This window comes from Dendrobates tinctorius, unplaced genomic scaffold (assembly GCF_039654945.1).
Source record: "Dendrobates tinctorius isolate UK_male_01 unplaced genomic scaffold, ASM3965494v1 ptg000063l, whole genome shotgun sequence".
NCBI lineage: Eukaryota > Metazoa > Chordata > Amphibia > Anura > Dendrobatidae > Dendrobates > Dendrobates tinctorius.
The window spans coordinates 25,539,641-25,557,927 of NW_027361731.1; the positions used below are offsets into that span (position 1 = coordinate 25,539,641).

An 18,287-nucleotide genomic window follows, 5' to 3' on the forward strand; every position below is an offset into this window, starting at 1 on the left:
CCAAGTAAATCAAACTTCTGTGAAATCAAACTATCCACTTAGGAAGCAACACTGATTGACAACAGATGGAAATTATTGGCAATTATCAAGACACTCTCAATAAAAGAGTGGTTCAGCAAGTGGGGACCACAGACCACATCTCAGTACCAATGCTTTCTGGCTGATGTTTTGGTCACTTTTGAATGTTGGTTGCCAGAGCACTGCTTGAGGCCTGCAAAATGACCTCCAGCAGGCCACAAATGTGCATGTGGCTGCAAAAACGGTTAGAAACTCCGTGAGGATGGTCTGAGTGCCCGACGTCCACAGATGGGGGGTTGTGCTCCCAGCCCAACATCGTACAGGACGCCTGGTATTTGCCACAGAACACCAGGATTGGTAAATTCACCACTGGCGCCCTGTGCTCTTCACAGATGAAAGCAGGTTCACACTGAGCACATGTGACAGACGTGACAGAGTCTGGAGATGCCGTGGAGGGCGATCTGCTGCCTGCAACATCCTTCACCGGTTTGGCTGTGGGTCAGTAATGGTGTGGGGTGGCATTTCCATGGAGGGCCGCATGGTGTTGGGCTGTGAGCATAACCCCAATCTGTGGACGTCGGGCACTCAGACCATCCTCATGGAGTCGTTTTTTAACGGATTGTGCAGACACATGCACATTTGTGGCCTGCTGGAGGTCATTTTGCAGGGCTCTGGCAGTGCTCCTCCTGTTCCTCCTTGCACAAAGGCTGAGGTAGTGGTCCTGCTGCTGGGTTGGTGCCCTCCTATGGCCCCCTCCACATCTCCTGGTGTACTGGCCTGTCTCCTGGTAGCGCCTCCAGCATCTGGACACTACGCTGACAGACACAGCAAACCTTCTTGCCTCAGCTCACATTGATGTGCCATCCTGGATGAGCTGCACTACCTGAGCCACTTGTGTGGGTTGTACAGTCCGTCTCATACTACCACGAGTGTGAAAGCACAACCAACATTCAAAAGTGACCAAAACATCAGCCAGAAAGCATTGGTACTGAGATGTGGTCTGTGGTCCCCACCTGCAGAACCACTCCTTTATTTAGGGTGTCTTGATAATTGCCAATAATTTCCATCTGTTGTCTATTCCATTTGCACAACAGCATGTGAAATTGATTGTCAGTCAGTGTTGCTTCCTAAGTGGACAGTTTGATTTCACAGAAGTTTGATTTACTTGGAGTTATATTCTGATGTTTAAGTGTTCCCTTTATTTTTTTGAGCAGTGTATGTATTCCTGAAGAACACTGCTGAAGTGACATGTGTGCAGTATGTGATCGGTGTACGGTGAGATGTGTGCGGTATGTGGTCAGTGTACGGTAACGTGTGTGGTATGTAGTCAGTGTATAGGTGATGTGTGTGCGGTATGTGGTTAGTGTACAGATCATGTGTGTGTGCGGTATGTGATCTGAGTCAGGGTGACATATGTGTGGTATGTGGCCAGTGTACAGTGACGTGTGTGCGGTATGTGATCAGTGTCAGGGTGACATGTTTGGTATGTGGTCAGTGTACGGGTGATGTGTTTGCGGTATGTGGTCTGTGTACAGGTGACATGTATGCGGTATGTGATCAGTGTCAGGGTGACATACAGTATGTGTGGTATGTGGTCAGTGTACAGGTGACGTGTATGCGGTATGTGGTCAGTGTACGGGTGATGTGTGTGTGGTATGTGATGAGTGCCAGGATGACATATGTGTGGTATGTGGTCAGTGTACTGGTGACATGTGTGCAGTATGTGATCAGTGTCGGGGTGACATGTGTGGTATGTGTTCAGTGTACAGGTGACGTGTGTGCAGTATGTGATTAGTGTCGGGGTGACATATGTGTGGTATGCGGCCAGTGTACAGTGACGTTTGTGCGGTATGTGGTCAGTGTAGAGGTGACGTGTATGCCGTATGTGATCAGTGTCGGGGTGACATATGTTTGGTATGTGATCATTGCATGGTGACGTGTGTGCAGTATATGATCAGTGTCAGGGTGACATATGTGTGGTTTGTGGCCAGTGCATGGTGACGTGTGTGCGGTATGTTGCCAGTGTCAGGGTGACATATGTTTGGTATGTGATCAGTGTATGGTGACGTGTGTGCAGTATGTGATCAGCGTCAGGGTGACATATGTGTGGTTTTTGGCCAGTGCATGGTGACGTGTGTGTGGTATGTGGCCAGTGTACAGATGACGTGTGTGCGGTATGTGATCAGTGTCAGGGTGACATATGTGTGGTATGTGGCCAGTGTACAGTGACGTTTGTGCGGTATGTGGTCAGTGTAGAGGTGACGTGTATGCGGTATGTGATCAGTGTCGGGGTGACATATGTTTGGTATGTGATCAGTGTATGGTGACGTGTGTGTAGTATGTGATCAGTGTCAGGGTGACATACTGTATGTGTGGTTTGTGGCCAGTGCATGGTGACGTGTGTGCGGTATGTGGCCAATGTCGGGGTGACATATGTTTGGTATGTGATCAGTGTACAGGTGACGTGTGTGCAGTATGTGATCAGTGTCGGGGTGACATATGTGTGGTATATGGTCAGTGTATGGCTGATGTGTGTGCAGTATGTGATCAGTGTCAGGGTGACATATGTGTGGTATGTGGCCAGTGTACAGTGACGTTTGTGCGGTATGTGGTCAGTGTAGAGGTGACGTGTATGCGGTATGTGATCAGTGTCGGGGTGACATATGTTTGGTATGTGATCAGTGTATGGTGACGTGTGTGCAGTATGTGATCAGCGTCAGGGTGACATATGTGTGGTTTTTGGCCAGTGCATGGTGACGTGTGTGTGGTATGTGGCCAGTGTACAGATGACGTGTGTGCGGTATGTGATCATTGTTTGGGTGACATATGTGTGGCATTTGGCCAGTGTACAGTGACGTTTGTGCGGTATGTGATCAGTGTCAGGGTAACATACAGTATGTGTGGCATGTGGTCAGTGTATGGCTGATGTGTGTGCGGTATGTGGTCAGTGTACGGTGACGTATGTGCGGTATGTGATCAATGTCAGCGTGACATATGTGTGGTATGTGGTCAGTGTACGGGTGACGTATGTGGTCAGTGTATGGTGACGTGTGTGCAGTACGTGATCAGTGTCGGGGTGACATATTTGTGGTATGTGGTCAGTGTCCGGGTGACATGTATGCGGTATGTGGTCAGTGTATGGTGACGTGTGTGCAGTATGAGATCAAAGTCAGGGTGACATGTGTCGTATGTGGTCAAAAGTGACCAAAACATCAGCCAGAAAGCATTGGTACCGAGATGTGGTCTGTGGTCCCCACCTGCAGAACCACTCCTTTATTGAGGGTGTCTTGATAATTGCCAATAATTTCCATCTGTTGTATATTCCATTTGCACAACAGCATGTGAAATTGATTGTCAGTCAGTGTTGCTTCCTAAGTAGACAGTTTGATTTCACAGAAGTTTGATTTATTTGGTGTTATATTCTGGTGTTTAAGTGTTCCCTTTGTTTTTTTGAGCAGTGTATGTATTCCTGAAGAACACTGCTGCAGTGACATGTGTGCAGTATGTGATCGGTGTACGGTGAGATGTGTGCGGTATGTGGTCAGTGTACAGGCGATGTGTGTGCGGTATGTGGTTAGTGTACAGATCATGTGTGTGTGCGGTATGTGATCTGAGTCAGGGTGACATATGTGTGGTATGTGGCCAGTGTACAGTGACGTGTGTGCGGTATGTGGTCAGTGTACGGTAACATGTGTGTGGTACGTAGTCAGTGCACAGGCGATGTGTGTGCGGTATGTGGTTAGTGTACAGATCATGTGTGTGTGCGGTATGTGATCTGAGTCAGGGTGACATATATGTGGTATGTGGCCAGTGTACAGTGACGTGTGTGCGGTATGTGGTCAGTGTAGAGGTGACGTGTATGCAGTATGTGATCAGTGTCAGGGTGACATGTTTGGTATGTGGTCAGTGTACGGGTGATGTGTTTGCGGTATGTGGTCTGTGTACAGGTGACATGTATGCGGTATGTGATCAGTGTCAGGGTGACATACAGTATGTGTGGTATGTGGTCAGTGTATGGCTGATGTGTGTGCAGTATGTGGTCAATGTACGGTGATGTATGTGCGGTATGTGATCAAAGTCAGCGTGACATATGTGTGGTATGTGGTCAGTGTACGGGTGACGTATGTGGTCAGTGTATGGTGACGTGTGTGCAGTATGTGATCAGTGTCGGGGTGACATATTTGTGGTATGTGGTCAGTGTCCGGGTGACATGTATGCGGTATGTGGTCAGTGTATGGTGACGTGTGTGCAGTATGAGATCAGGGTGACATGTGTCGTATGTGGTCAGTGTATGGCTGATGTGTGTGCGGTATGTGATCAATGTCAGGGTGACGTATGTGTGGTTTGTGGTCAGTGTACGGATAACATGTGTACGGTATGTGTTCAGTGTACGGGTGACATGTGTGCGGTATTTGATCAGTGTACGGATAACATGTGTACGGTATGTGTTCGGTGTACGGGTGACGTGTGTGTGGTAAGTAGTAAGTGTACGGGTGACATGTGTGCGGTATGTGATCAGTGTCCATTTGACATGTGTGCGATATGTGATCAGTGTCCGTGTGACGTGTGTGCAGTATGTGATCAGTGTCCGCATGACGTGTGTGCGGTATGTGATCAGTGTACGGGTGACGTGTGTGTGGTATGTGATCGGTGTATGGGTGACGTGTGTGTGGTATGTGATCAGTGTCCGTTTGACATGTGTGCGATATGTGATCAGTGTCCGCGTGACATGTGTGCAGTATGTGATCAGTGTCCGCATGACGTGTGTGCGGTATGTGATCGGTGTACGGGTGACGTGTGTGTGGTATGTGATCAGTGTACGGGTGACGTGTGTGTGGTATGTGATCGGTGTATGGGTGATGTGTGTGTGGTATGTGATCAGTGTCCGGGTGACATGTGTGTGGTATGTGATCAGTGTCCGGGTGACATGTGTGTGGTATAGGGTCAGTGTCCGGGTGACGTGTGTGTGGTATGTGATCGGTGTATGGGTGACGTGTGTGTGGTATGTGATCAGTGTCCGGGTGACATGTGTGTGGTATGGGGTCAGTGTCCGGGTGACGTGTGTGTGGTATGTGATCGGTGTATGGGTGACGTGTCTGTGGTATGTGATCAGTGTCCGGGTGACATGTGTGTGGTATGGGGTCAGTGTCCGGGTGACGTGTGTGCGGTATGTGATCGATGTACGGGTGACGTGTGTGTGGTATGGAACTGCAGAAGCCAGATATAAACAATGTAAATGTTCCCGGACGGGATCAGACATGCCTCTGCCGATCTGCGCCGCCCCGGCGAGGCGGTCGTCATCACGGCACCTTACACACTCACTACAGAATGGGCTCTCACTGGCCCCACTGTTCTCTGCAGGGGAGGCTGGTGACAATGCCAGGTCACTGTGGAAACGGTGCACACAAACATGTCACTGCTAGTGGCCGCTGGCCCTTTAACCCCTGAAATTCCACAGAAGAACTGAAGGGCATCATACGCTGCATAATCCTGTGTGCAGAGAAGTCTTGGTCCGGTTACCTGCGCTGCACTGCGATGCGTAACTGGTGGGCCAGAGTTGTTTTCCATCTTTATAACTGAAGAGGGGGCTCACACCCTGAATCACGGAACTATCGCACACACAGTATGTGTCCCATCCGTACATTCCCTCACACACAGTACGATGTCCCCACAGTACATTCCCCCACACAAAGTATATGTCCCCTCCGTACATTCCCTCACACACAGTACGATGTCCCCACAGTACATTCCCCCACACAAAGTATATGTCCCCTCCGTACATTCCCTCACACACAGTATGATGTCCCCACAGTACATTCCTCCCACACAAAGTATATGTCCCCTCCGTACATTCCCTCACACACAGTATGATGTCCCCACAGTACATTCCCCCCACACAAAGTATATGTCCCCTCCGTACATTCCCTCACACACAGTATGATGTCCCCACAGTACATTCCCCCACACAAAGTATATGTCCCCTCCGTACATTCCCTCACACACAGTATGATGCCCCCACAGTACATTCCCCCACACACAGTATGATGTCCCCAAAGTACATTCCCCCACACACAGTATGATGTCCCCTCAGTACATTCCCCCACACAGTATGTGTCCCCTCAGTACATTCCCCCACACACAGTATGATGTCTCCACAGTACATTCCCCCACACACCGTATGATGTCCCCACAGTACATTCCCCCACACACAGTATGATGTCCCCACAGTACAGTCCCCCACACACAGTATGATGTCCTCACAGTACATTCCCCCCACACACAGTATGTATCCCCTCAGTACATTCCCCCACAGACAGTATGTGTCCCCTCAGTATATTCCCCCTCGCACAGTATGATGTCCCCACAGCACATTCCCCCACATACAGTATGATGTCCCCACAGTACATTCCCCCTCACACACAGTATGACGTCCCCTCCGTACATTCCCCCACACACAGTATAATGTCCCCACAGTACATTACCTCACACACAGTATTATGTCCCCACAGTACATTCCCCCTCACACACAGTATGATGCCCCCACAGTACGATGCCCCCACAGTACATTCCCCCCACACACAGTAAGATGTCCCCACAGTACATTACCTCACACACAGTATTATGTCCCCACAGTACATTCCCCCTCACACACAGTATGATGCCCCCACAGTACATTCCCCCCACACACAGTAGGATGTCCCCACAGTACATTCCCCCACACACAGTAGGATGTCCCAACAGTACATTCCCCCACACACAGTATGATGTCCACACAGTACATTCCCCCTCACACACAGTATGACGTCCCCTCCGTACATTCCCTCACACACAGTATGATGTCCCCTCAGTACATTCCCCCACACAAAGTATATGTCCCCTCCGTACTTTCCTTCACACACAGTATGATGTCCCCTCAGTACATTCCCCCACACAAAGTATATGTCCCCTCCGTACATTCCCTCACACACAGTATGATGCCCCCACAGTACATTCCCCCCACACACAGTATGATGTCCCCAAAGTACATTCCCCCACACACAGTATGATGTCCCCTCAGTACATTCCCCCACACACAGTATGATGTCCCCTCAGTACATTCCCCGTCACACAGTATGCGTCCCCTCAGTACATTCCCCCACACACAGTATGATGTCTCCACAGTACATTCCCCCACACACAGTATGATATCCCCACAGTACATTCCCCCTCACACAGTATGATGTCCCCACAGTACACTCCCCCACACACAGTATGATGTCCTCACAGTACATTCCCCCCACACACAGTATGTATCCCCTCAGTACATTCCCCCACAGACAGTATGTGTCCCCTCAGTACATTCCCCCTCGCACAGTATGAAGTCCTCACAGTACATTCCCCACACACAGTATGATGATCCCACAGTACATTCCCCCTCACACACAGTATGACGTCCCCTCCGTACATTCCCCCACACACAGTATAATGTCCCCACAGTACATTACCTCACACACAGTATTATGTCCCCACAGTACATTCCCCCTCACACACAGTATGATGCCCCCACAGTACATTCCCCCTACACACAGTAGGATGTCCCCACAGTACATTCCCCCACACACAGTATGATGTCCCCACAGTACATTCCCCCCACACACAGTATGATGTCCCCACAGTACATTCTCCCATACACAGTAGGATGTCCCAACAGTACATTCCCCCACACACAGTATGATGTCCCCACAGTACATTCCCCCTCACACACAGTATGACGTCCCCTCCGTACATTCCCCCACACACAGTATGATGTCCCCACAGTACATTACCTCACACACAGTATGATGTCCCCACAGTACATTCCCCTTCACACACAGTATGATGCCCCACAGTACATTCCCCCCACACACAGTAGGATGTCCCCACAGTACATTCCCCCAGACACAGTATGATGTCCCCAAAGTAGATTCCCCCCACACACAGTAGGATGTCCCCACAGTACATTCCCCCACACACAGTATGATGTCCCACAGTACATTCCTCCACACACAGTAGGATGTCCCAACAGTACATTCCCCCCACACACAGTATGATGTCCCCACAGTAAATTCCTCCCACACACAGTATGATGCCCTCACAGTACATTCCCTCACATAGTATGATGACCCTACAGTACATTCCCACACACACAGTATGATGTCCCCACAGTACAGTCCCCCACACACAGTATGATGTCCTCACAGTACATTCCCCCCACACACAGTATGTATCCCCTCAGTACATTCCCCCACAGACAGTATGTGTCCCCTCAGTATATTCCCCCTCGCACAGTATGATGTCCCTACAGCACATTCCCCCACATACAGTATGATGTCCCCACAGTACATTCCCCCTCACACACAGTATGACGTCCCCTCCGTACATTCCCCCACACACAGTATAATGTCCCCACAGTACATTACCTCACACACAGTATTATGTCCCCACAGTACATTCCCCCTCACACACAGTATGATGCCCCCACAGTACATTCCCCCCACACACAGTAGGATGTCCCCACAGTACATTCCCCCACACACAGTATGATGTCCCCACAGTACATTCCCCCCACACACAGTATGATGTCCCCACAGTACATTCCCCCATACACAGTAGGATGTCCCAACAGTACATTCCCCCACACACAGTATGATGTCCCCACAGTACATTCCCCCTCACACAAAGTATATGTCCCCTCCGTACATTCCCTCACACACAGTATGATGTCCCCACAGTACATTTCCCCACACAAAGTATATGTCCCCTCCGTACTTTCCTTCACACACAGTATGATGTCCCCTCAGTACATTCCCCCACACAAAGTATATGTCCCCTCCGTACATTCCCTCACACACAGTATGATGCCCCCACAGTACATTCCCCCCACACACAGTATGATGTCCCCACAGTAAATTCCTCCCACACACAGTATGATGCCCCCACAGTACATTCCCTCACACAGTATGATGACCCTACAGTACATTCCCACACACACACACATTATGATGTTCCACAGTACTTTACCTCCATACACAGTAGGATGTCCCAACAGTACATTCCCCCACACACAGTATGATGTCCCCACAGTACATTCCCCCTCACACACAGTATGACGTCCCCTCCGTACATTCCCCCACACACAGTATGATGTCCCCACAGTACATTACCTCACACACAGTATGATGTCCCCACAGTACATTCCCCTTCACACACAGTATGATGCCCCCACAGTACATTCCCCCCACACACAGAAGGATGTCCCCACAGTACATTCCCCCAGACACAGTATGATGTCCCCACAGTACATTCCCCCACACACAGTATGATGTCCCCTCAGTACATTCCCCGTCACACAGTATGCGTCCCCTCAGTACATTCCCCCACACACAGTATGATGTCTCCACAGTACATTCCCCCACACACAGTATGATGTCCCCACAGTACATTCCCCCTCACACAGTATGATGTCCCCACAGTACACTCCCCCACACACAGTATGATGTCCTCACAGTACATTTCCCCCACACACAGTATGTATCCCCTCAGTACATTCCCCCACAGACAGTATGTGTCCCCTCAGTACATTCCCCCTCGCACAGTATGATGTCCTCACAGTACATTCCCCACACACAGTATGATGTCCCCACAGTACATTCCCCCTCACACACAGTATGACGTCCCCTCCGTACATTCCCCCACACACAGTATAATGTCCCCACAGTACATTACCTCACACACAGTATTATGTCCCACAGTACATTCCCCCTCACACACAGTATGATGCCCCCACAGTACATTCCCCCCACACACAGTAGGATGTCCCCACAGTACATTCCCCCACACACAGTATGATGTCCCCACAGTACATTCCCCCCACACACAGTATGATGTCCCCACAGTACATTCCCCCATACACAGTAGGATGTCCCAACAGTACATTCCCCCACACACAGTATGATGTCCCCACAGTACATTCCCCCTCACACACAGTATGACGTCCCCTCCGTACATTCCCCCACACACAGTATGATGTCCCCACAGTACATTACCTCACACACAGTATGATGTCCCCACAGTACATTCCCCTTCACACACAGTATGATGCCCCCACAGTACATTCCCCCCACACACAGTAGGATGTCCCCACAGTACATTCCCCCAGACACAGTATGATGTCCCCAAAGTACATTCCCCCCACACACAGTAGGATGTCCCCACAGTACATTCCCCCACACACAGTATGATGTCCCACAGTACATTCCTCCACACACAGTAGGATGTCCCAACAGTACATTCCCCCCACACACAGTATGATGTCCCCACAGTAAATTCCTCCCACACACAGTATGATGCCCCCACAGTACATTCCCTCACACAGTATGATGACCCTACAGTACATTCCCACACACACACATTATGATGTTCCACAGTACTTTACCTCCATACACAGTAGGATGTCCCAACAGTACATTCCCCCACACACAGTATGATGTCCCCACAGTACATTCCCCCTCACACACAGTATGACGTCCCCTCCGTACATTCCCCCACACACAGTATGATGTCCCCACAGTACATTACCTCACACACAGTATGATGTCCCCACAGTACATTCCCCTTCACACACAGTATGATGCCCCCACAGTACATTCCCCCCACACACAGAAGGATGTCCCCACAGTACATTCCCCCAGACACAGTATGATGTCCCCACAGTACATTCCCCCACACACAGTATGATGTCACCACAGTACATTCCCCCAAACACAGTATGATGTCACCACAGTACATTCCCCCACACACAGTATTATGTCCCCTCAGTACATTCTCCCACACACACAGTATAATGTCCCTACAGTACATTCCCTCCCACACACAGTTTCATGTACCCACCGTACATTTTCCCCACACTGTATGATGTCCTCAACGTACATTCTCCCCCACACACAGTATGATGCCCCCACAGTACATTCCCCTCAGACACAGTATCGTGCCCCCACAGTACATTCCTCCCCACATACAGTATGATGCCCCCACAGCACATTGTTCCACACACAGTATGATGTCCGCACAGTACATTCTCCCCCACAAAAAGTAGGATATCCCTACAGTACACCCCCCACTCTGTATGATGTCCTCACAGTACATTCTCCTACACACACAGTTGGATGTCCCTACAGTAATTCCCCCCACACTGTATGATGTCCCCACATTACATTCCCCCCACACAGTATGATGGCCCCAGAGTACATTCTTCCCAACGCACAGTATGATGTCCCCACAGTGCATTCCACACACACATTATGATGTCCCAACAGTACATTCTCTCCCACACACAGTATGATGTCTCCACAGTACATTCCCCCACACAGTATTATGCCCCCAAAGTACATTCCCCCCACACATTATGATCCTCCCACAGTACATTCCCCCCAACACACAGTTTCATGTCCCCACAGTACAGTCCCCCACACACAGTATGATGTCCCCACAGTACATTCCCCCACACACAATAGGATGTCCCCACAGTACATTCTCCCCACACACAGTATGATACCCCCACAGTACATTCCCTCACACACAGTATGATGTCCCCACAGTACATTCCCCCACACACAGTAGGATGTCCCCATAGTACATTCCCCACACACACGTTATGTTGTCCCCACAGTACATTACCTCCACACACAGTATGATGTCCCCACAGTACATTCCCCCACACACACATTATGATGTCCCCACAGTACATTCTCCCACACACATTATGATGTCCCCACAGTACATTACCTCCACACACACTATGATGTCCCCTCAGTACATTCTCCCACACACACATTATGATGTCCCCACAGTACATTCGACCACACACACAGTATAATGTCCCCACAGTACATTACCTCCACACACAGTAGGATGTCCTAACAGTACATTCCCCCCACACACAGTATGATGTCCCCACAGTACATTCCCCCACACACACAGTATAATGTCCCTACAGTACATTTCCTCCCACACACACAGTTTCATGTCCTCAATGTACATTCTCCCCCACACACAGTATGATGCCCCCACAGTACATTCCCCCACACAGTCTGATGTCCCCACAGTACCTTCCCCTCACAGACAGTATGATGGCTCCACAGTACATTCCTCCCCACATACAGTATGATGCCCCCACAGCACATTGTTCCACACACAGTATGATGTCCGCACAGCACATTCTCCCCCACACACAGTAGGATGTCCCTACAGTACACCCCCCACAATGTATGATGTCCTCACAGTACTTTCTCCCACACACACAGTTGGATGTCCCTACAGTAATTCCCCCACATAGCATTTTGTCCACGCATTACATTCCCCCACACACAGTATGATGGCCCCACGGTATATTCCCCCACACACAGTATGATGTCCCCTCAGTACATTCCCCCCCACACACAGTATGATGTCCTCACAGTACATTCCCCACACACAGTATGATGTCCCAACAATACATTTCCCCCCACACACAGTATGATGTATCCACAGTATATTCCCACATACACAGTATAATGTCCCCACAGTACATTCCCCCACACAGTATTATGTCCCCAAAGTACATTTCCCACAAACAGAGTATGATGTCCCCAAAGTACATTCACACCACACATTATGATCCCCCCACAGTACATTCTCCCCAACACACAGTTTCATGCCCCCACAGTACATTCTCCCACACACAGTATGATGACCGCACAGTATATTCCCACATGCACAGTATAATGTCCCTACAGTACATTCCCCCCACACTGTATGATGTCCCCACAGTACATTCCCCCTCACACAGTATGATGTCCTCACAGTGCATTCCCCCCCACTCACAGTATGATGTCCTCACAGTACATTCTCCCTCACACACAGTAGGATGTCCCCACAGTACTTTCCCCCACACAGGTTTTATGTTTTATGGCCAATGTCAACATGCATTTACATGCTGCATGTGTATCAACTCAAACCAAGCTAACCAAGCTCAATTTTTGTGTTTTTTTCTCTGTATTTTTGCATTCTGTGCAAGCTGGGGTGTGGCCTCCCTCTCCTGAGCTGGAAATTGTATATAAGGCTTCCCCAGACTGGTGTCTACTGTTTGGGACCCAGTCCTTTTGTCTGCCCTTGTTCACACATTGAGGTCAACTTTGACACAAGGCAAGGTTTTTAATATTAGACAGTGTAGGACTATCCCGAACAGAGTTACCATGTCGTGGTGGGATAGCTTTCATGCTACTTTTGATCAAAAACAGTATTACTAAAAACTCTGTATTATTTAGATGCACTTTTTATTTTACTTATTTAGTTACAGCAGGGTTCTTGCTCACTTTGTCTTTTGCAGGTTTTATGTTTTATGGCCAATGTCAACATGCATTTACATGCTGCATGTGTATCAACTCAAACCAAGCTCAATTTTTGTGTTTTTTCCCCACACAAAGTATGATGCCCCCACAGTACATTCCCCCACACAAAGTATGATGTGCCCACAGTACATTCCCCCACACAAAGTATGATGTGCCAACAGTACATTCCTCCACACACAGTATGAGGTCCTCACAGTACATTCTCCCTCACACACAGTAGGATGCCCCCACAGTACATTCCCCCACACACAGTATAATGCCCCCACAGTACATTCTCCCACACACAGTATGACGTCCGCGCAGCGCAATCCCCCATACACAATATTATGAGTCCAGTGTACATTTCCCCCACTGTCTGATGTCCTCACAGTACATTCTCCCACACACAGTAGGATGTCCCCACAGTACATGATGTCCCCACAGTACATTGTCCCCCACACAGTATGATGTCCCTACAGAACATTATCCCACACACAGTATGATGTCCCCATATTACATTCTTCCCCACACACACAGTATGTCCCCACAGTACATTCCCTCCCATATAGTTTCATATCCTCAGTACATTCTCCCAAACACACAGTAGGATGTCACTACAGTACATTCTCCCAAACAGTTTGATGCCCCCAAAGTACATTGTCCCCCCACACAGTATGACGTCCTCACAGTACATTCCCCCCACACACGATATGTTGCCCCCACAGTACATTCCCCCACACACATTATGATGTTCCCACAGTGCATTTCCCCCCACAAAGTATAATGTCCCCACAGTACGATGCACACACAGCACATTGTCCACCACATAGTATGATGTCCCTACATTACATTGTCCCACGCACAGTACATTCTTCCCCACAAACAGTATAATGTCCCCAAAGTACATTTTCCCCACACACAGTAGGATGTCCCTACAATACATCCCCCACACAATATGATGCCCCCATAGTACAATCTTCTCCACACACAGTATGATGACCCCACAGGACGTTCCCCACACATAGTATGATGACTCCACAGTACATTCAACTCACACACAGTATGATGCCCCCACAGTACATTTTCCCCCAAACATGGTATGATGTCCACACAGTACATTTTCCCTCCACACGGTATGATGTCCCCACAATACATTTTCCCCCACACAGTATGATGACCCCACAGTACATTCCCAAATACACAGTATAATGTCCACACAGTACAATCCCCCACACAGTATGATGTCCCCATAGTACATTCCACACACACACAGTATGATGTCCCCACAGTACATTCCGCTCACACAGTATGATGCCCCCACAGTACATTCTCCCCCAACAATTTCATGTCCCCACAGTACATTCCCCCCACTGTATGATGCCTCACAGTACATTCTCCCCTACACAGAGTAGGATGTCCCCATAGTACATTTTCCTACACAGAGTATGATGTCACCACAGTACATTGTACCCCACACAGTATGATGTCCCCACAGTACACTGCCCCCCACTGTCATGATCTGCTGAGTTCGTGGGATCAGGTAGTTTAGAGGTTAATCTGGACAGCCTCACTCTGAGATTCTGGGAGGCTTTTTATAGCCTCATTGTGGGCTCACTCCTTGTCACTTATACTCAGACCCTTGGCCGAGTGTGTGACCCTGGTGTGCTTTGTGACTGTGATACTTTGTGCTTGCTTGGTTTTGATCCGGTTCTGTCCCTGTTATGAGTTCTGCCTGTTTCTTTTGTACTGCTCTGCTATTCCCGTGTATGACTCTTTTGCCTTGGACCTGACTACTCTCTGACTGCCTCCCTTGTACTGCGTTGCTATCTCTGTGTATGATTCATTGCTTACGTTTTGACTATTCCCTGCTTGTCCCTCTGGTACCGGGCCGTCCTCCCCGTGAATGACCCCCGCTTGTCTGACCTGAGTTTCCCTAGCCTTTGCTCCAGGATTCCTGTAATAGAACCCTATCCTGCAGCAGGACGCTAAGCCACGCCCCCGTGGTCACATGATCGTAGGTCCTTGTACTGCTAAACTACTTTCAGTGTCGCAGGTCCTGTTGTCTGAACTTTCCCTGCAGTATCGGACCCCCGGGTCCTCCCGTAGTCTGGGTGAGTTACCCTGTTCAGCCGAGGCAGCCCGCCGGCGCTGACAGGATCCTGATACCCACACAGTATGATGTCTCCACAGTACATTCCCCACACTGTGTGATGTTCTCACAGTACATTCGTCCTCACACACAGTATAATGTCCCCACAGTACATTCTCCCACACTCACAGTAGAATGTAACCAGAGTACATCCCCCACACTGTATGATTTCCTCACAGTACATTCACCCCCACACACAGCAGGATGCCCCTACAGTACATCCCCCCACACTGTATGATGTCCTCACAGTACATTCCCCCACACTGTATGATGTGTTACAGTACATTCCCCCACACTGTATGATTTCCTCACAGTACATTCTCCCCCACACACAGCAGGATGTCCCTACAGTACATCCCCTGTATGATGTCCTCACAGTACATCCCCCCACACTGTATGATGTCCTCACAGTACATTCCCCCACACTATATGATGACCTCACAATAAATTCTTTCCCACACACAGTAGGGTGTCCCTACAGTATATTCCCCCAAACAGAATGATGCCCCCACAGTACATTCTTCCCCACACACAGAATATCCCCACATTACATTCCCCCCACACACAGTATGATGCCCCCACAGTACATTCTCCCCACACACAGTATAATGTCCCCACAGTACATTCTCCCGCACACACAGTAGAATGTCACTAGAGTACATCCCCCACACTGTATGATTTCCTCACAGTACATTCTCCCACACACACAGCAGGATGTCCCTACAGTACATCCCCCAACACTGTATGATTTCCTCACACTACATTCTCACACACAGTAGGATGTCCCTACAGTACATCCCCCCCACACTGTATGATGTCCTCACAGTACATTCCCCCACACTCTATGATGTCCTCACAATAAATTCTACCCCACACACAGTAGGGTGTCCCTACAGTATATTCCCCCAAACAGTATGATGCCCCCACAGTACATTCTTCCCCACACACAGAATATCCCCACATTACATTCTCCACACACACAGTATCATGCCCCCACAGTACATTCTCCCCACACACAGTATGATGACCCCACAGTACAGTCCCACATACTGTATCCAGTATAATATCCGCACAGTACATTCCCCCACACACAGTATGATGTTCCAACAGTACATTCCCCCTACACTGTATGATGTTCTCACAGTACATTCTTCCCTAAATACAGTATGATGTCCCCACAGAACAATCCCCCCACACAGTTTGATGTCCCCACGGTCCATTCCCCCGGACTGTATGATGTCCTCACAGTACATTGTCCCACACAAATAGTGATGGGCAGTTCGGCTCTTTTTGGTGATCTGGCTCACTCGGCTCCGCTCACCAAAAAGAGCCGGCTCTTTTTGGCTCAAAAAGCGGCTCTTCTTGCAAAAAGTGCTACTTTCCCCACTTTTATCACTCCAGTCTCTTAACTATAAAGCCTGGGCCTCATTATACAGCTGTACAGGGGTCTAGTGAAGGCTTTTTGGCCATTTTCTCAGAGTGTAAGCTCCTGGGATCAGGCCCCCACTCCTGTCCGTATTGCTGATTTGTGTTATCCTCTAATATCTGATATTTGTCCATGTGTTCTACATTAGTCAGTGCTGTGACATCTGCCGGCACTGATTATTCTAAGGCTATGTGCACACGTTGCGGATTTGCTGCGGATCCACAAGTGATGTACAGTACAATGTTATTCTATGGGTAAAAAACCGCTGTGCACATGCTGCGGAAAAATCCAAGCGGAAGCGCAGCAGTTTATTTTCCGAAGCATGACAATTCTTTGTGCAGATTCCGTAGCGATTTTACACCTATTCCATTACAGGAATCCGCAGGTGTAAAAACGCAGGTGAAATCCGCACAAAATCCACAATAAATCTGCATAAAAACCCTCACAGATTTAGACCTGCGGATTCTGCCAAGAGATGCAGATTCCGCACAGAAAATTCCACACAGCAATCCGCAACATGTGCACATCCCGTAAATCCTTGGAGACATGTTCCAGTAACTCTGATATCTGCACCATACATGGCACCCCTTACCTACCAATTCTACCAATTCTGGTATGCATGGTCCTCTCATCCCCAATCCTGGTATGCATGGTACCCCTCATCCCCCCAATCCTGGTATGCATGGTCCCCTCACCCCCCCAATCCTGGTATGCATGGTCCTCTCACCCCCCTATCCTGGTATACATGGTCACCTCACCCCCCAATCCTGGTACGCTTGGTCAGCTCACCCCCCAATTCTGGTATGCATGGTCCTCTCACCCCCCCCCTATCCTTGTATGCATGGTCACCTCACCCCCCCAATCCTGGTACGCATGGTCCTCTCACCCCCCTATCCTGGTATGCATGGTACCCTCATCCCCCCAATCCTGGTATGCATGGTCCCCTCATCCCCAATCCTGGTATGCATGGTACCCCTCATCCCCCCAATCCTGGTATGCATGGTCCCCTCATCCCCCAATCATGGTATGCATGGTCACCTCACCCCCCAATCATGGTATGCATGGTCACCTCACCCCCCCAATCCTGGTATGCATGGCCCCCTCACCCCCCAACCCTGGTATGCATGGTCCCCTCACCTCCCAATCCTGGTATGCATGGTCCCCTCACCCCCCCAATCATGGTATGCATGGTCCTCTCACCCCCCCCATCCTGGTATGCATGGTCCCCCTCATCCCTATCGTAGGATGTATGGTCCCTCATCCCCAATCCTGGTATGCATGGTACCCATCACCTCCCAATCCTGGTATG

At 49.4% G+C, this 18,287-nt stretch overlaps 2 protein-coding genes across 2 annotated transcripts in view; one reads left to right on the forward strand and one right to left on the reverse strand.

Moving 5' to 3' along the window:
* DNAH9 (dynein axonemal heavy chain 9) overlaps positions 1-18,287 on the reverse strand; it is a 254,999-nt gene that overhangs the window by 228,713 nt on the left and 7,999 nt on the right. The gene's annotated exons all lie outside the window — the stretch shown is intronic.
* The window catches only part of LOC141094010 (E3 ubiquitin/ISG15 ligase TRIM25-like), a 56,810-nt gene that overhangs the window by 19,532 nt on the left and 18,991 nt on the right, over positions 1-18,287 (forward strand). The window lies entirely within an intron of this gene.